The 5923-nt window shown below is 44.8% G+C and overlaps 1 pseudogene; it reads right to left on the reverse strand.

The window, feature by feature from the left end:
* Positions 1-202: 202 nt before the first annotated feature.
* On the reverse strand, positions 203-5639 carry LOC135566843 (probable ATP-dependent RNA helicase DDX5; annotated as a pseudogene).
* Between the last annotated feature and the right edge of the window lie 284 nt (positions 5640-5923).

Raw genomic sequence — 5923 nt, forward strand, 5'->3', positions numbered from 1 at the left:
CATAAGTGCTATATAGTCAAGTGTAATAAACAACCGTGAGCATTGACTAATTTAAGCAATTGACCACGTTCATATATCCCTCTAGACAAAATATTCATTCCATACTGCTCCTGAGAATTAATCCATTTACCTGTTGAGGCAAAGTGGAACACACTTAAGCATTTTCTGGAACTCATGTAATCGTGTAAAGAAGACAACAAGATAGGTATTTTTGGTTTTTATTGCGAAAGGCCATGCAGTGCCTCCCAGTTAAGATCTTAACATATAACTTTAAATGGTACAGGTGGGACAAAACAATACGTCTGCAATAACTAGTACAAAATAAGACTAAACATCACTGAGGAATGTAACAAATTAAATAAGTAAAAGAAAGCAAAATTGTGCGCCATCGCTATTGCTGCGCTGCAGGACCACCCCGCCACAGGGACTTTAGAGGTTCAAAAATTGGTTGAACCCTGGTGTAAAAAATTAAACAGTACAATTTTGGATAGAGTATAGGACTAAGACAAAAAAAAGCAATAATTTACCATCTTTACTTTCATGTTTACTGTGGGAATTGAGGGGGCATTGGGTAAGGCACCATGGGCTGTGGTGCTTGTTGCTGTGTGAAGGGGAACTGTTGATGGCTCATGCCACTCTGTGCACCGCCTTGGTTGGCACTAAACTGTGGGGCCTGGAAGTTCTGCGTTGGGAACACCCCGGCCTGGCTGGCACCATAGTTTGACTGGCCGTTGGTGCCGTAGCCGCCGCCAAAACCATTGCCGCTTTTGTCAAAGCCACTTGCCCCATAACCTCCACTCTGTGAATTTGTGCCAAAGACTTTCTTTGGTCCACTGTCAAAACCTCTATCGTTTTCCCTGTCCCTAAAGCTACTGAAGTCACGCCTGCCCCCGGAGGAGTACCTGTCCCGGCGGTCATCCCTAAATCCACTACCACCTCTGCCTCCCCTTGAATGACCTGAAAGGAAAAACAAGAACAAATTAGAATGGGCTTTCATGCTAGTTCGAGTGATATGAGATAGGTACATGGGAAAACACTGTAGGGGGTAAATAAATTGCTAACAAAAATGAATCAAGATCCCATAGCTTTGACTGTGCCAAACCCATCCACGTCAACAAAAAAGGGGGAAAAAATGGCTGCAGCTGAACCACAGTTCCTGTATCTCACCAATTAGATTTACCTCCTCTGTCCGCCATCTGGAGGAGTTTAGGGTTGATGGCCTGGTTGGCCTCACGGAGCACAGCAACGAGGTCCGCTGGCCTGCCTCATGTTGTTAGGGGGTGAAGAGGTGTAGGCTGTACCAGTCTTTTGGCTCCGGGCAGTTCTGCCAATGCGGTGGATATAGTCCTCAGAGTTGGGGTAGCAAAGTTGATGACAAATTTCACATCTTCAACATCTGTGGATGTGTTGCAGTGTGGCAAAAACAAAAAGGAGCGCACAAAGATGCACACCACAACAGCCAGACCAAAAGAGCAAAGTTAGTACAACCAGTCACTGGATGTAGCTGGTTTTTCCACTAGGCTGTAAAGAATAGTATTAGATAACTCCAGAAGGCTAATCCGTGGGGATACTACGGTGGGAAGAGAGAGGAACGATGCACACTCCAAATGCTTCCAATCCAGATAACCCCTCAATTCTCAACAGCCCCCTCCCCAAAAAAGGATCAGAAGTCTTACCATAAAGGAGTATGCATTCACTAGTCCATTCCCATTGCAGAAAACTCCCCCCACACAATGTCAAGTGACTGCAGGGTGCTTCTACACAGTAAGGCCACTATGCGCACTGTTGCCTCTTCATGTGCCAAAACTAGGGCCTTATGGTGATAATGAAGGCCCTTTCTTCCCACACACTCATAAGAAGCTCGCTATAAAGGCAACGTCTTGCCAAGACCATAAACAATTGGGGAAAGCTAAAAATGGAGCCACTTACTCCTGTGACCCATAACAAAAAGTACCCCCAGTCTCAAGGCAAGATATTCCCAGAACCAGTGTTCACGTGATCAAATGTCTCTCGTTGGCAGGTCTCGACATGACTTGAAACACAGGTGAGGGAGGAGTGCGAGCTTGGATTTTGTCCCCAGCCAACTGACATGACCCACTGACACTAAGCGCCAGTAGCCATATCATTACAGAGGTGAACGTGTAATGGGACTTACAACTGGTCTCAAAACAGAAGTTTAGGAAACTGCCACAATTGTCACACATGCTTTGAGAAAAGCGACACCTTCCAGAATTCGATGACTTGCAATACAATGCCCAAACCGACATGCAAGACATGGAAACAGCAGAGCCTGGTGGAGCCATGAGCTTGGGTGTGAAGCAGTCCAAACCGATGCCAGAGAACAGCTGCATTTACAGGTGCGGCAGCTAACCCTCATTTAGGCCCCCATTTGGGCAGCCCAGCGTGATATTCAGCACTCGGGCCCCGCCACCTCTCTGTATGTGACTGGGTGATGTCCCAGTCAGGACACCTCCAAGAGTCCTCCTTCCCCCTCTGGAGACCTGGGCGTGTCATGCCAAGGCCCTGCCTCAAAAGACCGCTCCTTCAGATAGGGAGAAACTCAGAAGGCAGAAGAGTTACAGAAAGAAACACTTTCTATCAGAAAAAGTTGGTACAAGGTACCAAGGACAGAATGAAACTAACCTAGACCCCTGGAGGCGACATCTGTGGCAATGAGAATTGGCGCCTTTCCAAACTTGAACTCTGAAAAAGGAAAAGAAATTGATAGCTGGCCATAAAAGGGTGTGTCATAAATGGTTCTTGTGATAAACTCACCATTGAGCACCCAGTCCCTCTCCTGCTGGCTCTTGTCTCCATGGATGCCCATTGCTGGCCAACTAAAAGGAGCAAGTGTCAATTGAGTCCAGTGAAACAAATGACTACCCTGAGTTTAAAGGAGGAAGTATTGATGTCACTTACCCATCCCGCCTCATCCTCCTAGTGATCTCGTCACATCTCCTCTTGGTCTCTGTAAAGATTATGGTTTTGTTCTCCTTCTCACTCATGATCTCCTCTAGAAGGCGGAGGAGTCTGGAAAGGCAGGGAAGTATTCAATTAGTGACTCGACAAAACAAGTGTCTAAGTCTTATTTTCCACCCATTACATATACAGAAATGACAGGTCAGACAGGACTCACTTGTCTTCTTTCTCGCCATCATTGCAAACATCCACGATCTGCAAGATGTTGTGGTTGGCACTCAGCTGCAAAGCTCCCACATTGATCTGGACGCAGTCCTTCAGGAAGTCCTCTGCCAGCTGGCGCACCTCTTTGGGCCAAGTGGCACCTCCACATCAGCGTCTGTCGGTCAGGCTGGAGAGAAGGAACATGTCAGAATTTCCCTTGATAACTGTCCCCAAGTGAGATCAGTAGACTAACACATCACAACAGAACTCACTCTGATTTGGTCCACAATTTTTCGGATTTGTGGTTGAATCCCATATCGAGCATTCGGTCAGCCTCATCCAGTACCAGGTAAGTGCATCTGCGCATGTTGGTCTTTCCTGCTTCCAGGAAGTCAATAAGCCTGCCAGGTGTGGCAATGCAAATCTCCACACCTATAATAAACAATCATGAGCACCAAATTCCATAGATTAAAATCAGCCAAATGCATAGAGCGGTTGTGGAACTTACCTCTATCCAGGTCACGGAGCTGTGGCCCTTTGGGCGCACCCCATAAACACAGACAGACTTCAGGCGAGAAGCTCTGCCATACTCTGCTGCCACCTGCTGGACCTGCTGAGCCAGCTCACGGGTCGGGGCAAGCACTAAGCACTGTAAGAAAGGTTAAATACCATAAACCCATGTTGGGTGGATGAGAGGTTAGATACAAGTCTTTGAATAACCATGGGTACTTACAATAGGGCCATCTCCACGTTCCAGGAAAGGCTGGTGATTAATGTGCACGATTGCTGGCAACAAGTACTGCAGGAAAAAATGACATTGCATTACAGTAAGGATCAGTCCTCTTATTTTATGAGCAATTCTAAGTTGTTGGAATAGTCAATGCTAATATTCTCAACACTTACCGAGAGAGTTTTCCCAGAGCCCGTCTGTGCAATACCAACCATGTCCTTGCCACTCAAAGCCAGTGGCCAACCCTGTGCTTGGATCGGTGTTGGTTCTGACCAGCCTGCTTTATTAATGACATCCATCACGTAGGCTGTGCAAAAAGTGAAGGGTTTACATGAAAACTAGCCCAGATGAGAAATAAATATTTCAACTGAATGTGTCAGATATTAATGGATGTGCCTACTTGGAAAACTGGCTTCATGGAACTTCATAATTGGATTTGGGCAGTCCCTCCCCTTCACAGTAACCGCCTTTAGTACTTCTGTACTGTGCAACCTCTGCTGCAATGTAACATGGACTCAGATCAATTGGCATGGCAATGCAAAAGACAACTACAGCAAATGGGCATTGGTGATTGGGGAAAAAAGGAACATGTGCAAGAACACATGCGGTAGCCATTACATAACATTTAATGTAAATCAGCTGCATCTGGATGTTGACCACTAGAATACATACCAAAGATCTCGAGCATCTGAACAACTCTTGGTAAAGAAGTTCTTTCAAATTTAGAGAGTTCGTCAAGGTTCCAGTGCTTCTTGCGCAGTCGATCACGGATTACCAAGCTTCCCCCACCCACCACCACCTCTTCCACCGCCTCCAAGAGCAGGTGGTCCACTGCCATATCTGGGGAAGTGAATGGTGTAATGTTAGTCACGCCAACCAATGTAAAAGATATTTAGGTTACCAGTGGATATACTCGCCTGAGTAAACGCCAAGTGAAGAAATTTACATTTTAGATTTAACAGAAAATTGTCTAGTGACAACTAGCAGTCATCGTACACATTACCCCAACTTCAATACAATGCAGAAGGTACTGCCAGCTTTTTAAGTTATACAAATTAGAAGAAATGCTAGACTTATTGGACTCTGCGTCACGTTAAAACAGCCATCTTAAGTATATCCAGCAGAGGAACAATGGGGGGGGGGGGGGGGGGGGGAGAAACCGGCCGGCATTTTGTATCCGCATTCAATGATGCCACATGGCGTACAAATACATTTAGTCGGCTAGTTTGCCGGTTATCGAACACATGCTGTATGAAGAGGCACAATATTAATGTTAAGATTAACTTTATGAAAATGTGATATCGTAAATTAGAAAACCACAACAGCTGACTAGCTGGTTCGCATTTTAATAAAACAGGCCTCCAGCTAAGAATTTTCGGATTCAGATCAGGCCTCCTGCTAGTTTCATAACGAAACGGGGCCTTTAAAAACGTTTGTCCCTTCTGATTCTGAATATGCAAATTTCGATATTAACTTTTTTAAATGGAGACTACGATACTCTAAGGGGAAAATATATATATATATGTAGGTAGCTACTGTGCGTCATGTCAGCCATTTCTGGCGAGAAAACACGAGGTGTTAAATTCGCCTAAAATTCTTTCATTCAGACACTTACCCTCTATCTCTACCACGATCTCTGTCAGAAAATCCAGGCATCTTGTAAACAAAGTGTATAAATAAAAAAGATAAATAAACTACGACTGAAAATCCGATATCAAACCCGAACTGCGGTGATGATGCTGAAATGCCGGTGAACTCAAAAAAGAGATTCGGGTTTTATTGCATGAGGAAGTGTCACGTTCCGTCTGAGTGAAGTATTAATCCGCCGTGAACTGACTACACCGCAGCACATTGCGTAACGTCACATTCAAAGCTATTTGGAAGGAAAACGTGCATATTTTGCGTCTATGTTTCTAAAATGGTGTGAAATGGAGGGCTAATTTGTCACAATGTGTTTTATAATGTTAAAGGCGCCTTATAGATAACGTATATGTATCACATATGAAAATCATTATAAAAACATGTTTTGAAACAAATGCTATTCCAAATTGAATCTCTAATACGACAGAA

This window comes from Oncorhynchus nerka, unplaced genomic scaffold, assembly GCF_034236695.1.
Source record: "Oncorhynchus nerka isolate Pitt River unplaced genomic scaffold, Oner_Uvic_2.0 unplaced_scaffold_3120, whole genome shotgun sequence".
NCBI lineage: Eukaryota > Metazoa > Chordata > Actinopteri > Salmoniformes > Salmonidae > Oncorhynchus > Oncorhynchus nerka.